Raw genomic sequence first — 22,537 nt, 5'->3', positions numbered from 1 at the left:
AATCCCTGGTCTGGGAACTAGATACTGCATGCCGCAACTAAGAGTTCACATGCGGCAACTAAAGATCTGGGGTGTTGCCACTAAGATCCAACTCAGCCAAATAAATAAATATTCTTAAAAAGAAGACAGAGGTCGCCAGGATAGCCCTGTATCTATGGAAGAAACCGATGGGCTGGTGGAGAACTTTCCCGCGTAGAAAGCCAGGTCTGAACAGCGTCACTGGTAAATTTCCCCAAGCGTTTAGGAAAGAAAGAATGCCAGTGCTACACAGCCGCTTTCACAACACTGGAGAAGGAAGTCTTCCCAGCTTACTCTAAATGGGGGGAGGGGGCTGCCTTGGGGTGCCTGGGGGGCTTCTCTCTGTGCCAGCATTCAGTAGAGCCCTGGGGCTCCCCCCACACCCCAAAGAGATCCTGTTCCCTTCCAGGCGATGTTTTCTTCTGCCGTTAGGGCAGATCCCTGCCGGGCTCAGGGAAATGAAAGAAGCGTTTGCTCTCCAGAAATCCGATCCAGACAGGCCGGTTGCCCTGAAGGCGCCTTTGTACCCTGAGTGCTGCCACAGCGAATGCCGTCCCTGGCTGTGGCCTGCACATCGTGGCTGCCTGGGCTCTGAGGCCCCTTTCAGAAGTCACCGTGGTCCTCCACCAGCTATTTTTAACTGGACTTGTGTGCCAGGGGGATGCAGCAGTGGGGACGGAGGGCATCCGTGAGGCTGGGGGCTGTGGCAGGCCAGTCGGGGGCTCCACCAGAGCTGCGTCCTGGGTGCGGGGCTTGATGAATGGGGGGTGCCCCCTCCAGGTCTCAGCTTCTTTCTGCATCTGTCAGGTGGAGGTTTGAATCCCATCAGGGGCTTTGATTCAAAGTGGCTCAAAGGCTGAATTCTATCAACCAGTCTCAGGGTCCCTCTCTCACTTTCTCTGTCTCTTTCTCTCCCCATCTCTCTCTGCAGCTCCCTCTCTTTCTCTCTGCCTTTAACTCTCCTTTTCATGGGATGCTGTGCTTTTCTGTTCAGCTCTGCCTGAGCAGGGAACCACTCTCTCTTGCAAGAACAAGATGACCTGATCTGCTACCTTGTTTTCTTGAAAGTATTATCCATCGATCAATCCATCAATCGATGGATTATCCTAAATCTCCTACCCAGAGCACCCCGTGTGTGCTTGACCCCAGTCCCCAGTTCTCAGCAGGGTGGACTGACTTTGGTCCTGTTTAAACATTTCAGAATGAGCCGGTGTCCTCTCCGTGATTCTCATTTCTCAAACAGATAACTAGATGTCCAGGCCCCTCGGGGGAGGGGTTTCAAGGCTTGGTCCAGATGCCTTGGGGTATGGTGAACTCTCCAGGGCTTGGGTTCAACACCGTACCAGCCCACGTATAGTACTACCTTCTGCTAATGCCGACCCTCGGGGGGAGGGGCAGGTTCAGAGGGGAAACTGAGGCTCAGAGGGGTGAAGCCCTTCCCTTAGCCCAACAAAGCCAGCTAGCTGGTTCCAAGAACCCAGCTCTTAACCAAAGCATCTCCTGATTATGGGGATTCCAGCCTTTTTCTGATCCTCTGTCAGCCCCTATATGCTGGGCCTGCCAGGGGCTGTCAGAGGAGTAGACCTTGGCTCTCTCCGCTACAATGTCCCATGATGGCTTTCCTGGGCCCACCCCCAGGGTGACTTGAGCACCTTTGGCCTGCAAATGGTATTTCCCTGGAAGGACCTGCTGGGCTTGAGGTCCCACAGGCAATCCCAGCTGCTCATGCTGGGTCCCTGGGCAAGTTCCCTGACCTCAAGGGCCTCAGTTGCCACTTCTGCAAGAGGGCAGCACACCAGTGGTCCTGCTTCCCAGCATTCAGTGGAGCCTGACATCTATATCCCACACAGCTCCTGACAGCAATTAACCAACCAAAGTGGGCATGTGCCTGCATGGATACTCTCTCAGTCATGTCTGAGTCTTTTCAACCCTATGGACGGTAGCCCGCCAGGCTCCTCTGCCCATGGGATTTCCCAGAGCAGAAATCCCACTACTGCTTTACAACAATTGCTTTACAATATTGTGTTCTTTTCTGCTATCCACACGAGTGTGGGCTGCCATGTCCTCCTCCAGGGGATCTTCCTGACCCTGGGAACTGAACCCATGTCTCCTGCATTGCAGGTGGTTTCTTTAACCACTGAGCCACCTGGGAGGCCCACCAAAGAGGGTCCCTGCTCACAACTTTTCCAGGAATCTGGCCACAGGCCTGATGATAGCCCAGGTTTCCTCTTAGCCAGCCCCTCCCTAATATTTTTAAAAAGTTGTGGTCAAATAAACACAATATAAAATTTACCATTTTAATCATTTTCAAGTGTGTGTTTCAGTGGCATTTATTACATTTATAGTGTTGGGCAATCCACGCCTTTATCTAGCTCCTAAACATTTCCTTCACCCCCAAAAGGACAGCCCATCTCATTAGCAATCACTCCCCATGCCCCCTCCCCCAGCCCCTGGCAACCACCAAATCTGCTTCCTGTCTCTGCGGATTTGCCTATTCTGGATCTTTCACATAAATGGAATCACACATAAACTTTTGTGTCTGGGATTCCTTCACTCAGCATGATGTTTTTGAGGTTTATCCACATCATAGCATGAAACAGTGCTTCACTCCTTTTTACGGCTGAGTAATATTCCTTTGTATGGATGGATCACATTGTGTTTATCCATTCATCCACTGATGGACATTGGGGTTGTTTCTACGTTTTCCCTTTTTCTTTTGGCCACAACTCACAGACGGCAGGATCTTAGCTCCCCAAACAGGGATTGAACCGAGCCCCCTGCAGTGGGAGCTTGAAGCCCTGACCACTGGACCTCCAGGAAATTCCTTTATTTCTACATTTTGGCGATTGGGACTAGTGCCACTGTGGACATGTGTGTGCAAAAACTCATGAAAATACTTGTTTTCAGTTTGGTGGGGGTGGGGTGGGGTAGATTCCCCAGGAGTGGAATAGCTATGTCATGTTGTAATGCTACATTTAATTATTTGAGGAGTTCTGCCCTGGCAGGGTTAAACCTGAATTCTGCATGCCTGTGTGGACACACCTGCAGCTGCCCACCAGAAACACCTTCACTCTGCACCAACATCGCTCAGCCCTCAGCTTCCTCATCTGTTTACTGGCTATGGTGATTGACGTAAGGAGGTGACATTGGTGGCCTGGCACCCACTACCACCTCAAGCTAGGATTCGTGCTCCCCCACCCCCAGCCCCTCCCCTGCAGTGTCCCAAGACAAAACACAGGACGCCCAGCTACATCTGAATTTCGATAAACACTGGGTGACTTTTCAGTATATCTCATTCCATGCAAAATTTAGGATATACTTACCTTTTAAAATCTTTAGGACTTCCCTAATGGACCAGCAGTTAAGACTCCACGCTTCCAATGCAGGGGGTGAGGGTGCAATCTCTGGTCAGGGAACCAAGATCCCACATGCCGTGTGGTGACAGGGGTGGAGGGAGGGGAAATTGTTTATCTGAAATCCCAGTTTAATTGGGTATCCTGCCTTTTATTTTCTCAATCTGGCAACTGGATTTTGTTACAGCTTGTTTCCTTTTTTTTTAATTTATTTTTTTTTAATTGGAGGATAATTGCTTTACAATATTGTGTTGTTTTCTGCTATACATCAACATGAACCAACCATAGGTATACATATGTCCCCTCCCTCTTGAACCTCCTCACAACCAGGCAGGAATCACACAAAAGTCAGACATCATAGCCAAACAGAAATCAAAGGTGGTTCTGGTTATTTGGGGCCCCAAATATCTGATCCACCTGGCTCGTCTCAACAAAACCCAGCTGGGGCCCAAGCCGCCAAGATGGCTCTGACCCTCTACTGGTTCCTCGAGAAAGGTCTGGTGACAACTTGTTAAAACCCTGGGAAATTGTTGAAGGTCTACTTTGGTCAGATGACCAATGATCTAAATTTGTTCTCAAACCCCAGGCCGCCGGAAGGCCAGTGAGCAAAGGGGTGAGCATTCAGGGTAGCCCCTTGGAAAGACACCTCACTGGGCCTGCTTCCCGGGGCGCCAAGGTCTGATTCACGCTTCCTTGTATTCAAACAGAGCCCCTCAGGACCGGAAGCATCTCTGTGAGGGGCAGAGCGGCCTGAACTGGCGACACTTCTCCCCCTCCATTTTTCCCAGAACTGGCCTTAGGCCTGGGAGATGCCGGACAGTGTCACTTAAGGGAATCTTTGTGGTCACTGTCCACCCAGGGAACGTGGACTTAAGTGAAGGCCACCTTCTCCAGGGCCAGCTGATACATCACGGACAGGAAGTACAGAGCCCTGGTACTTTTAGGAGTTCACAGAAATGTAATTTCTTTCTTTTTTTTTTTTTTAACATGGCAATTTTTTTTAAAAAAAGTCATTGAATTTGTCACAACACTGCTTCTGCTTTATGGTTCAGTTTTTTGGCCTCAGGGGATGTGGGATCTTCGCTCCTCAACCAGGGATCAAACCCGCACCCCCTGCATTGGAAGGATAAGTCCTAACCACTGGGACTGCCAGGGAAGTCCCTTGATATCTTTTAAAATTAGAAGAAAAAAATATTTTAGGGCAGAGGAAAAGAAAATTTTATTTTTTTTTTACTTCAGAGGGTGAAAATGAAATTTTTAGGTCCTAAAACCTAAAAAAAAATTTTAAATGGAGGAAATATGTCCCATTTCATGTGAAATTTGGTATATATTCATGCTAAAAATGTGCTATCTGAATCTCCATTTAACTGGGTACCTCATGTTTTATCTGATGAGGTTAAACTTGTGATGTTACATTTCTGTGATGTTAAATCTGACGACTTAATCATTTGGTTACCTCTTGGTCAAGCAGAAAACTAACGAGAAAGGAAATGTTCCTCAGACCTCCCAAAGACATTTTTTTTCCTTTTTCTTAAAAATAAACAGGTAACTTTCTTTTTTAAAAAAATATTTATTTATTTGGCTGCATTGGGTCTTAGTTGCAGCACATGGGATCTATAGTTGGGGCATGATATGGGCCTCCTGCATTGGGAACATGGACTCTTAGTCACTGGACCAGCAGGAAATCCCTCCCAGAGGTCATATTTCAGCCCTGAGCTTTTCTCACGAAGATCAAGGTGGCCTCCTTACACGTTTGCACTACAAAGGCAGGAAAAAGCCTCCTCTCCCAGACATGTCAGTATCTGGTGGAGTATGGGGAGGGACTCGAGACCATGTATCTAGCAAGTGTCAGGAGATAAACCCATTTCTCAGATATCAAAACTGAGGACTGGAAAAGAGAAGCAACTTGACTCAAGCTCTAGGCCATGGTTCTCTAAAAAATCTCTTTGGAGGAGTGGTTTTGGGTGTTTTTTTTTTTTTAATATTTACCCATTTAGCTGCCCCAGATCTTAGTTTCAGCTCATGGGATCTTTAGTTGCAGCTTGTGGGATTTAGTTCCCTGACCAGGGATGGAACCCAGGCCCCCTGCTTTGAGAGGGGATGTATCTTTTTGATGTCCTGGGGCCCTATGTGATGAAAGCTGGAACTATTCGTGGTAGACATACGCCAGCAACTTACCTTCAGTTTCAAGGGGTCCATGGAGGTGAGGTTCATACAGGGAAACAAGCCTGGGTCAGGATCAGAGACTTCAAACTCAGACAGTGGAACTCCTGACTCAGCTGAGGATCAGCAGTGCCTCTGACTCCTCCCCTCACCCAGAAAAACTAATGGCTCTCTGAGTCCTGAGGCCCAATGGGGGCTCCACACAGGCACTGGCACATAATAGGTCTTCAATATTAGTAGGTCCCTCAATCCTCAAACACACACACACAGCACTGGGCTGGCCATTTTAAACTCCAGCCTTCATATCTACTCTTGGGAGAAAAAAAAAGGAAAACTCTTACTACACATATTTTCAAAAAAAAACTGCCCTTGCCGTGGAAAAGTTTTTACATCTGAAGAAAACCCTGATTGTTAGACTCAGGTCTGCAATAAACCGTGGCTATTTTTAAGCGCCTGGGGACATATGCTCACAACCCCGGGAAAAGAAGCAGCCGTTTGTCCTCCTCAGCACGTCCAGAGTGGCCTGAGTGATGTGGTGTGGAGGGTGAGGGGCACGAGCTGTCAGCCTGCCAAGAGCACAAGAGCCTCCTAGAGTATTCTGGAACATTCTTCCCCAGGTCGTTAGAAATCCTACAATCGGGGCCGTGCCTCCCAAGTTCCAGTTCTGCCAGCAGTTGTTTTCCATTTCACTTTTCCTCTTTTTTTTTTTTTTTTTTTGATTTCTCAAATCACATTTGTTTTTCCACAATCGAAAGCACTCACACACATCTCGGCCTGGCCTCCAGACACGCTGTTCTGACCAAGACGTATAAACAACCTCTTCTCCATCCCCCCTCCTGCAGCTGGGTGTTTGGGTGACACTGGAAAATCTGGAGGGAAAGGAAAAAAAAAAAAAGGTGCTGGGAGGAGGGGGTGGGAGTTTTCCAAAAATCAGCTCAGGACTTACGTAACACAGAGTTTATGCAACCGGCCCCTGGACACATATCCCAGGCTGCGAGCGAGCGCGGGGCGGAGGGCTCCGCTGGCAGCAGGCGGACGCGGAGAAGGGAAAGTGACGCCTTGGCTGGGATCTCTGACTCCTCCACCGGAGTGATAAGGGGAATGTGGATGCGGCTGGGAGGCCAAGCACATATTTGAAATATGTTGGCAAGGCCCAGCACTTGTAAACCGTCACAAATCTTCCGAGGAAAGGAAAGGAATCTTCCTCTAAGAACCACCGGCAGCTGGGATCCAGCGCATCTGCGGGTCGCCCACAGTGAGCCGGGGTTTTTAAGTCACTTTCTATCAACGTCTCCCTTTAAATATATATATATATATATATATATATATATATGTATGTATTTTTGGCTGTGCTAGGTCTTATTTTTGACATGCGGAATCTTTAGTTTCAGCATGTAAACTCTTTAGCTGGGATCTAGTTCCCTGACCAGGGATCGAACCGGGGCCCCTTACATTGACACTGTAGAGTCTTAGCCACTGGACCACAAAGGAAGTCCGCTAGCAGCTCTCTGTACTGCTCATAGTGCCCTTGGGAGTTCCCAACGCCTTTCCCATTTTACAGAAAAGGAAAGCTGAGGCACAGAGAGGGGAGGCAACTTAGCCCAGCGAAGTCACGCTTGGCTGCAGCAGGAAGCCCTGGAACCCAAAGTTAGATTTGTCCGAAGTCACATTCAATGTTTTTCAATATTTTCCTGAAAGACCACTCCTGTGGGCATAGAAGCTGGTGATGGTCAGAATAAGCACCTGTGTGTGTGTGTGTTAGTTGCTCAGTCATCTCTGACTCTGAGACCCTGTGGACTGTAGCCCACCAGGCTCTTCTGTCCATAGGACTCTCCAGGCAAGAACACTGGAGTGGGTTGCCATTTCCTCCTCCAGGGGCTCTTCCTAACCCAGAGATCAAGCCCAGGTCTCCTGCCTTGCAGGCAGATTCTTTACTGTTAAGAGCCACCAGGGAAGGCCATCAGGGCCTGAGAGGGTGTGACAAGAGTTCTCCAACTCAGATGCGGTGGGGATGTCTCATTTCACAAAATTCAACCTGAGCATTATTTGTTTACCTGCTACATGCCCCCCATCAGCCAGTCTAGGGGATACTCTCAAATCTTGTCCAAGGTTCATGTTCAGGATTTTCTTTTTGCAGACTCTGTGGGCCATGCTCCTTAAGGAGCTGCACTCTCCCCTTGGGGTGGTTGTTCTGCTTTCACAAGCAATAAATTGGTCCAGCCACTTCGGAAAAGTGTTTGTCAGTATCTCCTAAAGTTACAATCCTGTAATACTGCTCCTAGATGTGTACCCCTAAAGAAATAAATCCGTATGTCTGCACTAAAGAAATATAGCCACAGTATTCACAGTGAAGAAAGAAGGAAGGGAGGGAGAGAAAGAGGGAGGAAAGGAAGAAAGAGAGGAAGGAAGGGAAGAAAGAACCCAAATGTCATCAGTGAATGAACTATAGTATATTCATTTAATGCAAGGAGATCAAACTAGTCAGTCCTTAAGGAAATCAACCCTGAATATTCATTGGAAAGACTGGTGCTGAAGCTGAAGCTCCAATACTTTGGCGACCTGATGCGAAGCTCTGACTCATTGGAAAAACCCTAATGCTGGGAAAGGTTGAAGGGAAAAGGAACAGGGGGCAGCAGAGGATGAAATGGTTTAGCATCACAGACCCAACGGACATGAATTTGAGCAAACTCGGAGACGGTGAAGGACAGGGGAGCCTGGAGTGCTACAATCCAGGGGTTGCAAAGAATGGGACATAACTTAGTGACTGAATAACAACAACAATACATCAATGGCAGGGGAGGCTGAGGTGGGAGAGTTCTACTACATACAGAACGTGGGATCCACTGAGCACCAAATTGAGCAAAGAGACCAGACATGAAAGAGGGCATAATGGTGATTCCACAGTGAATTCCATCAGTGAAATCAACAGCTGGCAAAACTCATCTCCGAGGATAGAGGTTGGAGGCACGGTTTCCCTCACTGGCAGAGGGAGCCTTGGGGACTGGATGTTCCCACATTTTGACCTGGGTGATGGTCACGTCAGTGAAATCCCCTGAGTGTACACTTCAGGTTAGCGCTCTAAGCTGCGTGCAAGTTTTACCCTCCTTTGAAAAAAACTGGGCAGGTATTTATTGAGCACCTAGTGTATGCTTTAAGGGGCAGCAATGACTTAGGCTTCAGCAGAAACTTCCACGCCTGGATCGGAGCTGGTGCTCAGAGTCCCGTTAGCCCCATGACCCAGGGAGCCCTGCTCTAATGGTGCTACCTCTGGAGGGATTTCCCAGAGGAAGGATAAGGCTTCTTCTTACAGGCCGTGGAAGGGTGGTGGTGAAAGGAGCTGTGCTCACAGGGGCCACCTCCCTGCCCACGAGGAGCTGTCACTGATGATGGTGGCCACTGTAGGTCAGTGCTCTCCATGCACCGGTGCTTTACAGCCAGAGACCCACCCCTCCCCACTCCAAGCCCCACATGGAAACAGCCTCAGTGACGTGCCCAAGGACCCCAAACTGGACCCAAACGTGAAACAGGGACCCCTGAAGGAACTGATGACCCCTTAGGCCAGCCCCATCCAACCTGCCAGTGTCCCCACTGCCCAGCGGTTTCCCTGGTGACTCAACCAGGTGTGTCTGGGAGCCACACACATGCACACACGCAGCCTCCACTATGGTCACCACCTTTGGTACACAGCCTCCAGGTGCCCACCATGAGTCACAGGGACGCAGCCCTCTGATTGTCTGCAAAAGGTCCTTCATCGCAACAAATCAATAACCTTGGTAAGAGGTCTGGCTGTCAGCCAGCCAGTCCTTTGAAAACCTTTCTGAGGGGTCACCTTGGACCCGATAGGGACAAAAACCAATGACCGGTCACCTCCAAAAGGTCTCAAAGGTGAGCAGATGCTTCCTCTGTGCATGGGGACAGGGGACTTGCAACATGAATGTGGTTCCTCCATTCCCACCTGCGGTGTCTTGTCATCCAGGGCACTGACACTCAAAGCCCAGAGGACAAAGGACTGTCACCATCTCAATGCACGTTGTCTTTATTTGAAAGGATGGGGAACTGTGTTTCTGATGAGGGACTCCCCACTCCCAATTCCACCCCCAAGCCTCCAGAGCAATCCTTTCTAACCACCCACGGGCAATGGCAGGTGGTGGGGCTCGTGGTAGGAGGGACTCAGACTCCCAAGATTCCTAGCCGGTGTAATACCTTACTTATGGGTGGGACCAGTGAATAGTTGGGACATTGCTCCCTTAATTAGGTTACATTATAGGGCCAAAGTGAACGGATTTTTGCAGATGCAGTTAAGGTTCCAAATAATTTCATTTCTGAGTCCGTTTAAGGGGGGGTGGGCCTGGCCTAATCAGGTGAGGACCTGATGGTTAAATTTTAGGTTATGTCTTTCTTTTTTAACCACAGTTTTCTTAATCAAAAAATTTTTTAACTAAGTTGGATAGTAGAAGCAACCCAGGTGTCATCAAAGGATCAATGGACAAACAAAATATGGTGTATCTGTACAACACAATATTAACCATAAAAGAAATGAAATTCTGACCATGTGACATGAATGTACCCTGAGAATATGACTGTGTGTGAAGTAAGCCAGGTGCAAAAGGACAAATGCAGTATGATTTCACTTACCTGAGGTCCCTAGGGTAGACAGATTCATAGACAGAATGTAGAATGGTAGTTCCAAGGCCTGGGGGAGGAGAGAATGGGGAGTTAGTGTCGAATAAAGGTAGAGTTTCAGTTGGGGGAAATGAAAAAGTTCTGGAGATGAATGGTGGTGACAATTGCACAATAATGTAAATGTACTTAATGCCACTGAACTGTACACTTAAAAAGGGCTATACCCAATATTCTTTAATAACCTAATAACCTATAAGGGAAAAGAATATGAAAAGGAATATATATATATATATATATATACACACACACAGATGGACAGAGGAGACTGGTGGACCATGGCCCAGAGGGTCGCAAAGAGTTGGACATGACTGAAGAGAGTTAGCACACACACACATATATGTGTGTGTGTGTGTGTGTGTGTGTGTGTGTGTGTGTGTGTGTGTGTATTTGAAACACTTTTCTGTGTACTTAAAACTAACACATTGTAAATCAACTATACTCAAATTTTAAAAATCAAACAAAGCATAAAAGGGGGGCTAATTTCTGTTATGTATACTTTACCACAATTTTACAAAAACAATGTTGGACAATCCAAAATTAAACTAAGTATTTGAAGGACAATTCTTTTAGAGAAGAAGGTCTAGCAGTCAGAAATTAGAAGCAGCAGAGAACTGCAATGCCACGAGCCTTGAGGAAGCTTGTGGCCAAGTTGTAAGGAGGGAGAACAGGCAGCCCATAGGAGCTGAGGGCCTCAGTCCTACACCCACAAGGAACTGGATTTCACCAGCATCCAGGGAGGAGGACCCCAAGTCTCAGGTGAGGCTCCCCCACCTGGACCTTTGTTGGCAAAGTGATGGCTCTGCTTTTTGCACCTTGATTGCAGCTTTGTGGGACCCTGAGTAGAGGACCAGCTCTGCCATGCTGGGCTCCTGACTTGTAAACTGGGAGATAATACAGACTGTCTCCATCAGCACAGGCTGCTGTTAACAGAATACCATAGACTCAGTGGCTTTTAAACAGTAGATTTTTAAAAAAAAATTTTTTTTTTTCCATTTATCTGTCCGAGCCAGGTCTTAGCTGCAGCATCTGGGATCTTTAGTTGCAGCATGCAGGATCTTTAGTTGAATTCAGCCTGCGGGCTCTTAGCTGCAGCACACTGGATCTAGTTCCCTGCAGGGATTAAACCTCGGCCCCCAGCGCTAGGGGTGCTGAGTCTTAACCACTGGATCACCAGGGAAGTCCCTAAACAACAGACTTTTACCCCTCACAGTTCTGAAGGCTAGTAGTCTGAGATCAAGGTTCCAGCATGGTCAGGTTCTGACACGAGCCTGATTCCCAGCTGCAGACAATATATATTGATATATACACTGATACAATATATATGGTATCCTCACAGTGACAGATTTTATCTTCTTGGGATCCAAAAGCACTGCGAACAATGACTGCAGCTTTGAAATTAAGAGACACTTGCTCCTTGGAAGAAAAGCTATGACAAAACTAGACAGCATTAAAAAGCAGAGACATCACTTTGTCAACAAAGGTCCAGATAGTGAAAGCTATGGTTTTCCCAGTAGTCATGTACAAATGTGAGAGTTGGACCATAAAGAAGGCTGAGTGTCGAAGAATTGATGCTTTTGAATTGTGGTGCTGAAGAAGACTCTTGAGAGTACCTTGGACTGCAAGGAGAGCAAGCCAGTCAATCCTAAAGAAGATCAACCCTGAATATTCATTGGAAGGACTGAAGCTGAAGCTCCAATACTTTGGCCACCTGATGCGAAGAGCTGACTCACTGGAAAAGACCCTGATGCTGGGAAAGACTGAAGGCAGGAGAAGAAGAGGGTGATAGAGAATAAGATGGTTAGATAACACCACCGACTCAATGGCCATGAGTTTAAGCAAGCTCTGGGAGATAGTAAACGACAAGGAATCCTGGCATGTTGCAGTCCATGGGGTCCCAAAGAGTTGGACATGACCTAGCAACTGAACAACACATGGCAGAAGGGGTGAGCAAGCTCTTTGGGGTCTCTTTTATAAGGGTGCTAATCCCATTCATGATGACTCCACCCTCATGACTTAATCACCTCCCAAAGGCCCACCTCCTAATCCCATCACATTGTGGGTTAGGATATCAACATGTGAATTTTGAGGGGACATAAACATTCAGTCCATAAAAAAATAAGTTGTTCTGTTTTCACCCACCAAAAAAAAAAGGAGACAATCCTTTTGGGGACAAGTGGGTCCATGCATCCCCCCAGGACACAGCCCAGATAGATGCTCAGCCTGGGTGCCTGGGGAGAACAGGCAAAGGGACAGGGTTTGGGAAGCCAGCCAGGATGAGCATCCAGGATGAGCAGCACTGGGGGACTGTTATGGTAGTAACACCCCAAGGCAGCAGGGGTGAGGGAGGGGCAGGCAGTGTGTCCTGGGGAGGGCAGTGTAGCTCTCAGCAGAAAACAAAGCCACTGCAGCCTCCTGGCAGGAGGGACCCCAGAGGACCAATTCCCAGGTCACTTTCCTCCTGCCCTCAGTGCCCCTCAGGAGCATTGATGTGTTAAAGGCCAGCCTCCCAGCCCAGAGCAGGATGGAGACACAGGCGGGAGCCGGCACAGGCCCTGCTGTCAGCCTTCCTGGCTCAGCATAGGAGACAACTGGCCCCAGAGCGCCCCCACCCCCGACCCCAGCTCCTTGGCCTCATCCCTCACACTCCTCTCAGGTACTGGACAACCCAACCAGACAGAAAACCTAGAACACCATTCCTAATCATGCCAGCTCATGAGTCGGAGTGATGTACGCACTGATCCTTCTTAGCCTAAGAGTTGGCAAAGTTTTTCTATAAAGAGCCTGACATAAACATTTTTACCTTTCTCAGTCATACATTCTCTTGAAATGACTCAATTCTGCTGTTATAGTGAAAAGCAGACATAGGCAACATGTAAATGAGTGAGCGTGGATGTGTTCCAAAAAAATTTTATTTGCAGGCTTCCTTGGTGGTCCAGTGGTTAAGAATCCACCTGCCAATGCAGGGGACATGGGTTTGATCCCTGGTACGGGAAGTTTCCACATGCCCTGGGTCACCTAAGCCCATGCGCCATAACTACTGAGACTGTGCTCTAGAGCCTGGGAGCCACAACTACTGAAGCCCTTGCACCCTAGAGCCTGTCCTCTGCAACAAGAGAAGCCGCCGCAATGAGAAGCCCAGGCACCATAACTTAAGGGTAGCCCCCGCTTGCTGCAGCTAGAGAAAGCCTGCTCGAAGCAACGAAGGCCCTAGCGCATGCCAAAAATAAATAAAAACTTTATTTGTAAAAACAAGCAGCTGACCCATGGGCCATAGTGCAAGACCCTTGTGAAAGTGAAAGTGTTAGTCGCTCAGTCCTGTCTGACTCTGCAGACCCCATGGACTGTAGCCTTCCAGGCTCCTCTGTTCATGGGATTCTCCAAGCAAGAATACTGTAGTGGGTTGCCATGCCTTTCTCCAGGGGATCTTCCCAACTCAGGGATCGAATCCTGGTCCATCTGTTCTGCAGATGGATTCTTTACTGTCTGAGCCACAAGTGAAGCTCTGTCTAACCCATTTCTTCCAGGAAGTCTTCCTGGATGCCCCTCCTGGCCTGGTGAAGAGACATATGCTCCCACTGTTCCAAGAGTCCCCGCAAATTCTTCCAGGCCCCAGGGACCACGCCCCCTCCCCCTCCCCCCACAATACTTGGGACAGAGTCTGCACAGAGCAGATGCTTTAAAGTGGATGCAAATCAAACTCATTAGGTTGCCTCCCGCTCCCCCACCAAAAAAAAAAAAACAACAGGAAAATAACAAGTGTTAGTGTGGAGAAATTGGAACCTTTGTGCACTGCTAGTGGGAATGTGAAATGCTGTAGCCGCCATGGAAATCACTTTGCCGGTTCCTTGAAAGGTTAAACATAGAATTATCACATGACCCAGCAACTCTGCTCCTAAGTGTAGACCCCCCAAAATTGAAAACAGGTGTTCAAACAAATATTCGTACACACATGTTCGGAACAGCACTACTCACAATAGCCAAGAAATATATATATATCCATCAACTGATGAAGAGATAAAAAAAAAATGTGGTTCATCTACACAATGGAATATTATCCTGCCTTAAAAAGGAATGAAACCCTGATTCATGTGCTAATATAGGTAAACCTTGAAAACAAATGGAGTGAAATAAATCAGCTGGCACCTTGATCTTTAACTTGCAATCTTCAGAACTTTGAGAAATAAATTCCTGCTGTTTCTAAGTCACCTGGTCTATGGTAGTTTGTTATAGCAGGACTAAAACAGGTTAATTTTTGTTGTTGTTTAGTCATTAAGTTGTGTCTGACTCTGCAACCTCATGAACTGTAGCCCTCCAGGCTCCTCTGTCCATGGGATTTCCCAGGCAAGAAAACTGGAGTAGATTGCCATTTCCTCCTCCAGGGGATCTTGCCAGACCAGGGATCAAACCTGAGTTTCGTGAATTGGCAGGCAGATTCTTTACCACTAAGCCACCAGGGAAGCCCAGGTTAATTCTATGTGATAGGAATTTCATCTCAATTTTTTAAGTCAAAGGCAAAAATGAATACACAGAACCAGAAGGTGCATATATGAAGTTCTGCTCCCCTCCCCCTTTCTCCATCTCTAGGAGTCTTGGCCAGCACCACCCTCCACCCTCCACCCTCCACGGCTGACTCAGCCTGTCTCCGGCAAACAGCCCGGGGCTCCCCAGGAGGGTGCAAGGCCATCGTGGGTCCCACACCCCTTGGTCCCACACCCCTTCACACCCAGGGTGCTGCAAGCAAGCACAGGGCCGAGCCTAATTGCCATGGCTTGAGCCAATATTTTCTCAGAAGGGTGCCGTCCCTGGGCTATGGCACAGGTATGACATCGCCGTGAGTCAGGGCTTGGCCGAACTCCCGGCACAGCAGCATATGAGTCAGGCCAGGAGAGCTGACGGCTCCTCTGGTTTTTCTTGCTCTTCACATACACACATGTGACAGGCTTTCTGCGGTTCCTCAGTCATTGTTTGGTGTAAACAGTACTGATTGCTGAGTACAAGGCTCCCCTGAGTCAGGGGAGCTTAGACTTTTATTACATTGCAAATGTCCAACGTCTTCCAAGCTGGCTGGTGACGGTGACGACGGGTGGAGGGAGATTTCCTTCCCAGAGCTGGGAAGCGGGCCCACTGCCCAGCTGGGCTCCAGGGTTTGTTGGAAATGCAAATCACAGCTGAGTAGCAGCCTCGTCTCCTGTTCTTACATGGAGGGTCTCTCTGCTCCCTTGGGGAAAGCTTGGAGACGTTTTTGGTTGTCACGACTAGAGGATGCTATTGGCATCTGGTCGGTGGAGACCAGAGATGCTGCTCAACACCCTACAGTGCACAGGACAGTCCCATCCGGCCCCAAATGTCAGCAGCACCGAGGCTGGAAAATCCTGCTTGCAGGCCCCCATAACCCAGTTCTCATGATGGCCTGCCCCCACCCCCAACCTTTTAAGAACATACCCTAGGTCTTGCCTGGTGGTCCACTGGTTCAGGGATACCAGTGCAGGGAACACCAGTTCAATCCCTGGTCCAGGAAGATCCCACATGCTGCGAAGCAACTAAGTCCATGTGCCACAACTATTGAGTCTGAGTGCCCTAGAACCTGTGCCCTGCAACAAGAGAAGCCACCACAATGAGAAGCCCATACACTACAACAAAGAGTAAGCCGCTACTCGCCGCAACTAGAGAAAGCCCACACAAAGCAACAAAGACCATGCACAGCCAAAAATAATTAACTAAAATGTGTGGGCCTGCGTGTACAGTCGCTGAGTCGTGTCCTACTCTTTGCGACCCCAAGGACAATAACCTGCCAGGCACCTCTGTCCGTGGGATTTCCCAGGCAAGAATACTGAAGTGGGTTGCCATTTCCTCTTCCAGGGGATCTTCCCGACCCAGGGATCCAACCTGAGTCTTCTGTGTCTCCTGCACTGGAGGTGGATTCTTTACCACTGAGCCAAATAAATTAAGTAAAAAAAACAACATATTCTAGGGAAGAGCAACTTAACTACTAAGGTTTCTTGCAATAGCAAGCAGATTTGGTGGGAGCAAGCAAATTCAAGCTGCTGTGTGATCTTCAAGAGGTACTTCAGCCTCTCTGAGCCTCCATTCTCCTTGGGAGAATATGGGTAACATCATGGAGCTGCTGTGCAGATGAAATCAACTCTGAGAGTTAAAACGGCCTAGCTCAAGTTCTTCAGGCTATTAAATTAGAGGAACACGCTTCAGGCACACTTCTCAAAAATGGCTGCCTCTCATCGCTTAAAGAAGCTGCAAAGTATGCAGCCTCGGGAAACTAGGAAGAAGATAAGAGGACCGTTTCAGGATTCCAGGCTCTGCAGTTGGAGAAGTTCTTCTACATCCACTTTCTCCCATCAAAATCTGTCTTCTGGGACTTCCCTGGCGATCCAGTGGTTAAGAACCCATCTGTCAACGCAGGGGACACGCGTTCGAGCCCCTGGTCTGAAAAGATTCCACATGCTGCTGGGTAACTAAGCCAGGGTCCACAACTACTAAACCTGTGTGCTTCAACTCTTGAGCCTATGCACCTAGAGCTCATGCTCAGCAACGAGAAGCCACTGCAATGAGAAGCCCTCACTCCTCAATGAAAAGTAGCCGCTGCTTGCCGCAACTAGAGAAAACCCATGCACAGCAATGAAGACCCAGCGCAACCAAAGATAATTAATTCATTTTTAAAAATCTGTCTTCCAGCAGCCCTAGGTTCATCCCAGGGACTGGCCCAGTGCCTGATGCGTCCTGTCGCTGTCTTCTGCTTTCAAGGAACGAAAGCTCCATCTGGTTCCTGAAGATGTTTAGGGGGAACGCTCCTGGTGCCCCCAAGCATGAAACGCAGTGTTCACATCACAGTAAGAAGTCACGACGACATCAGAGACCCCTGGGACGGTGTGACATGGAGGACCCCTCACCTCGGTGGTCCTCTCCCCAGATCCCCTCACCTAGTCACAAGAAAACAGCAGACAAACCCAGATGGAGGAACATTCTGTGGTCCTGGGGGATAGCCAGCCAGCACTCTGCAGGACTGTGAAGGTGATGGAAAAACCAAACCCAAGAAATTGTCACAGACCAGAAGAGATTGGGGTGATGTGATGACTAAATTCTGGACGGGACCCAAAACCAAAAAAGGACACTCATGGATGATGAGGGGGCGTCGGATAAAGTCTGGAGTGTAGCATCAATAGTTTTGCCCAGTGTTAATTTCTCAGTCTTGACAAACACACCATGGTCTTGTGAGATGTTAACTTTCAGGAAAACTGGGTCAAGGAGACTTGGGAACTGTGCGTACGATCTTCGCAGCTTTTCTGCAATTAGATCTGTCACTCCAAAAGCGAAAGGTTATTTGTAGGGATTTCCCTGGTGGTCCAGTGGTTAATTTTATGTATTTACTTATTTATTTTTGGCTGTGCTGGGTCTTCATTGCTGCGTGGGGTTTCCCCAGTTGCACCGAGTGGGGGCTACTCCTTGTTACGGCACGTGGGCTTCTCTTTGTACTGGCTCCTCTTGTTTCAGAGCTCAGGCTCTAGGCCTGTGGGCTCAGTAGTTTTGGCTCCCAGGGTCTGGAGCACGGGCTCAGGAGTTGAGGTGCATGGGCTTTGTTGCTCTGCGTTCCAGTGGTTAAGACTCCACACTTCCACTGCAGGGACACAGGTTCAATCCACTGCAGGGGGCACAGGTTCAATCCCTGGTTAGGGAGCTAAGATCCCACATGCACGTGGCACAGCCAAAAAAAAAGGTTACTTGTAAAAACAACAACTCTAGGCTAAGCATGGGGAGGGGAAGGCAGTTACATGGGGAGATTCTTATATGAAAACATCTTTCCTCATCTCTCTGAAATTCATATTTCACTGGGTGTCTTGTGTTTGATCTGGCAACTCTAGCCTCAGCGAAAGAAGGGGGCTCCATTAACTGGGGCGGGGAAGGGAGGGATGCGCTGGAGTAGGGGGAATAATGAGCCCCCCATTTCACGGAGACCAGTAAGGACTCAATAATAATGATAATGAGGACAATAATAATTGTACCTCTTTCACGGCATTTATCTTGCTCCACCCTGGCTGTTTGTGGGCATGCCTTACTCTCTGCTGGGCCCAGGGAACCTCAGCCTCAGCGGGCGATCTGAGTCACAATCAGGCCAGGTTCAGTGTGCAGAGACCCCTGACCAGCCCTCCTGTCCCCGCCTTCCTGTGGCTACTTTAACACATGGTTACAAACTGGGTAGCGTTACACAGACACATTTGTTGCCTCACAGTCCTGGAGGCCAGAGGTCTGAGATGAAGGTGTGGGCATGGTTGGCTCCTTCCAGAGGTTCGGAGGCAGAATCTGTCCCACCTCTCTTCCAGCTTCTGGTGGCTGCCAGCAACCCTCCCTCATCATTCCTTGGCTTGTGGGCGCATCACCCTTTCTCTTCCTCTGTCTTCACATGGCCTTCCTTTCTCTCTCTGTTTCCTCTTATTTTTCTCTACAAGGACACCTGTCCCTGGACTTAGAGTCCACTCTAAATCCAGAATGATCTCAAGATCTTTCATTTAATCACGTGTGCACATGCTCATTCAGTTATGTCCAACTCTTTGCAACCCCATGGACTGCAGCCCGTCAGGCTCCTCTGTCCATGGGATTTCCCAGGCAAGAATACTGGAGTGGGTTGCCATTTCCTATTCCAGGGGATCTTCCCTACCAAGGGATTGAACCCGAGTTTCTTGCACCTCCTGCATTAGCAGGCAGATTCTTTGCCACTATGCATCCTGGGAAGAAGGTCGCATTCACGGATATGGGAGGTTCGGATGCAGGTGTGTCTTTTAGTGGGGACACCACTGACCCCGCGATACTGTAGATATTTTTCCATCGGGGCCTATCACTCTTTAAGTTTTTGTTTAACCTCCTTCCCCCAGATTCGATCAGAAAAGCATTTGTAGTTCAGGGACCACATGCCAGCATTTGCCCAGGGTTGATGAGCATAGATGTTGAAGAACAGGGGGTGAGAGGGGGCTGGTGTGATGGCAGTGAGCCTCGGATTCCTCATCTGTAAAGGGGGCTGATCACCAGCCAGGTGTGTTCCACCCTGTCAAAGCTGCAATGTCACTCATCCATCCCATGGCTTGGCTCCCAGTGGGAAGTGGGAAAAGCCCAGTGTTCCTGGAACAGGGGGAGAAAGCGTTTGGTATAGAGAGCCATCATGGGGTGTCTGGAGGGAAGACATGAGATTGTGCTTGTATAGGCTCAAATAAATGTCATCAGAAGAAGAAATATCCTGGGGCAGTGGTGGGGGGTGCGGTCAAGGCTAGAAGACCCAGTACTGTCTCCATCCCAGGTGAGCCTTTTCAAAATGGATTTGATCAGGCAGCTCCCCCAAAAGTTAAACATAAAGTTATTATAAGATCCAGCCATTCCATTCCTAGGTGTAGACCCCAGAGAGCTGAAAACAGGGTCTCAAACAAATACCGGTACACAAATATTCACAGCAGTGCTGGTCACAATCACCAAAAGGTCGAAACAGCCCAAATGTCCATCAACAGATAAATAAAATGTGGTCCTCTAGATCTTGGAATATTATTCAGCCATAAAAAGGGAAGAAGCACTGAGACATGAATGTGCCTACAATGTGGGAGACCTGGGTTTGATCCCTGGGTGGGGAAGATACCCTGGAGAAGGCAATGGCTACCCACTCCAGTATTCTTGCCTGGAGAGTTCCAGAGACTGAGGAGCCTGGTGGGATACAGTCCATGGGGTCACAAAGAATTGGACATGACTGAGCAACTAATAGTGACACATGTTAAAACATGGATGAACTTTGAAAACATTATACTGAGTATAAGAAGCTAGACACAAAAGGCCACTTACTGAATGATTCCATTTATGAAACATCCAGAACAGGCAAATTCATAGAGACAGAAAGCAGGTTAATAGTTGCCAGGGACTGAGAGGGGGAGGGAGTAATGGGGAGTGAGTGTACCCATTAATGGGTACAGGGTCTCCTTTTGGGGTGATGAAAGTGTTCTGGAACTAGCTAGAGGGGATGTTTGTACATTTTGAATGCACTTAATGCCACTGAGCTGTACACTTTAAGTGGTTAATTTTTTCTTTTGTGAATTTCACCTCAATTTAAAAAAATGAAAGCAAAAAAAAAAAGCAGATCTGAAAAATATTTATGGTTCTTTATTTTCCAGAGAAGCTGTTCCAGGAATCCAGAAATTCCTTATCCCCTTGCCCAAATAAAAGATGTGGAGATTCATAAATAAACTTTAACAATGTTAAATGGGGTCCTTAAACTCTGTATTCCTTGAAGAGCACTGGCCAACCTGTCTAGTGCCTATCATTATTAACAATTATATAATAATGATATAATAACATATAATAACTTAATCATGTCATTATTATTTTCCACCTGCAATGATTACAGCATTGCAGGTCAGCAGGGTGAAGCCATGTGCTTGAGGCCATCTACCAAGGAAGGAGCAGAGGTAGATTCAAATGAGGTCAATGCCAAAACCAGCTCCTCCAGCTGATGACAGGAAACCAGAGCAAGTTGTGTGACAACAGGCCATGATCCCTAAGGACAGGAGGCTCTGAGCAGGCTTGTTATCCACATGAGCGAGGATCAAACCTTTCTTGAAGTCAGAAGGCAAGTCAGGGGACTGTGCGAGGAAAAGGGTCTCCCAGGCGCCAAACATGCAGAGCTCAAAACTGGTTGTTGTTGCCCCAGCCCCCAGGCCCTTCCTGTTCCTCTTGTTAGGTCAATCTGTTTGATTATGCTGGGCACGTGAGTGCAGAACCCATGGGTGTCTCAGAGGGCAGGACTCTATCCTCCTCCTCCTGGCTAGGTGTGGCAGGGAAACACACAGGTCTAACCAGCCGCCCAAAGGGGTGACTTTGCAGACAACAGTGCTAGAGTCCCCAGTCAATGAGGGAAGGGGAGGCCAGGGCACTCAAGGTAGGAAAGAACATGACTGCATTTTCTTTTTAAAAATTTTTTAAATTTTATATATTTGTCACTCTGCTGGGTCTTCATTGCTGGGTGGGCTTCCACTCTCTAGTGGTGGAGCACAGGCTTCTCATTGCAGTGGCCTCTCTTGTTGCAGAGCACAGGCTCTAGGGCACATGGCCTTCAGTAGCTGCAGCTCCTGGGCTCTAGAGCACAGGCTCAATAGTTGTGGCTCACGGGCTTAGTTACTCTGCGGCGTGTGGGATCTTCCTGGATCAGGGATTAAACCTGTGTCTCCAGCACTGGGAGGTGGATTCTTGACCACTGAGCCATCAGGGAAGCCCTACTACCTTTTCTAAGCTATGCGTGTGGGATTGTTCCTGGGCTCCAAGAAATCACAAGGACAACACAGTATTACTGTGTCCATCAATAGGTGAAGGGGTGACGAAGTTGTGGCTCATACGTAAGATGGGATACTATGAAAAAGGAAAGGAATGAAAAGGAACCAGTGACTGATACACTCTGCCTCGAATTATGTATAGTGAAAGTAACCAGATGAAAAGGACTACACTATATGATTGCATTTACATGAAATATCTAGGAAAGGCAAATCTATAGACTTAGCACATCAGTGGGTGCCTGGGGCTGGGGGTAGAAGTGGCGATGGACTGAAAAGGGCCAAGAGAGATTTCCTTGGAATGATGGGAAAAGTTCTAAAGCTGGACTGTGGTGATGGTTGCACCACTTGGAAATTTCAGAGTATGCAAAAGATCCCACAATAAATCTAAATAAAATTAAAATTTTAGAAAATCTGAATAAAATTCAAATTTTTAAATGAAAAGAATTAAACTTAAACAAAACTTAAAAATTTTTTTGACTGGGTTGTGTGGCTTGCAGGATCTCAGTTCCCAACTAGGTATTGAGCCTAGGCCATAGCAGTGAAAGCCCAGAAGCCTAACCACTAGGCCACCAAGGAAAACTCTCAAACTCGAAAAATTTTTAAATCTAAATAAAACTAAAATTTTTTAAATAAAAAATTAAAATTTAGACATTTTAAATCTAAATAAAACAAAATTTTAATAAAATAAAAAATTTTAATCTAAATAAAACATTTTTAAAAATAAAAATGAAGTAAAAATAAAACAAAAAGGCAGCCCCTAGCCCAGATGCTATGGCCAAAAGGTAACAAAAAATCTAAGCAAAAAAAGCAAAAGCAAAAAACCTATGAAGTCAGTCATCACTAAAGAAATGTACCTCTACAACCAGCTGTTGCAATATCCCTGATGCGGAATGTCCCTACATCCCTGATCTGAAGGATGTCTTCAGATTCATCTCCGTATCTATTTGGCTAGTTATTGATTTAACACTTGGGAGCTAAGTAAGGGCAGAGACCCACTCACTCATTCTT

The 22,537-nt window shown here is 47.7% G+C and overlaps 1 long non-coding RNA gene across 1 annotated transcript in view; it reads right to left on the bottom strand.

Moving 5' to 3' along the window:
• The window catches only part of LOC145508898 (uncharacterized), a 36,675-nt gene that overhangs the window by 2,001 nt on the left and 12,137 nt on the right, over positions 1–22,537 (bottom strand). The window contains exons 4-5 of the long non-coding RNA XR_014055677.1: positions 11,828–11,974; positions 10,170–10,227 (exon numbers count right to left, since the gene is read on the bottom strand). This is a non-coding gene — a long non-coding RNA (uncharacterized LOC145508898). The remainder of the gene's footprint in view (positions 1–10,169; positions 10,228–11,827; positions 11,975–22,537) is intronic.

This window comes from Giraffa tippelskirchi, chromosome 6 (genome assembly GCF_054371585.1).
Source record: "Giraffa tippelskirchi isolate mGirTip1 chromosome 6, T2T-mGirTip1v1.2.pri, whole genome shotgun sequence".
Taxonomy (NCBI): domain Eukaryota; kingdom Metazoa; phylum Chordata; class Mammalia; order Artiodactyla; family Giraffidae; genus Giraffa; species Giraffa tippelskirchi.
Note: the sequence above shows the minus strand (reverse complement) of the source record. Positions and strands in the feature narration are given on the sequence as shown.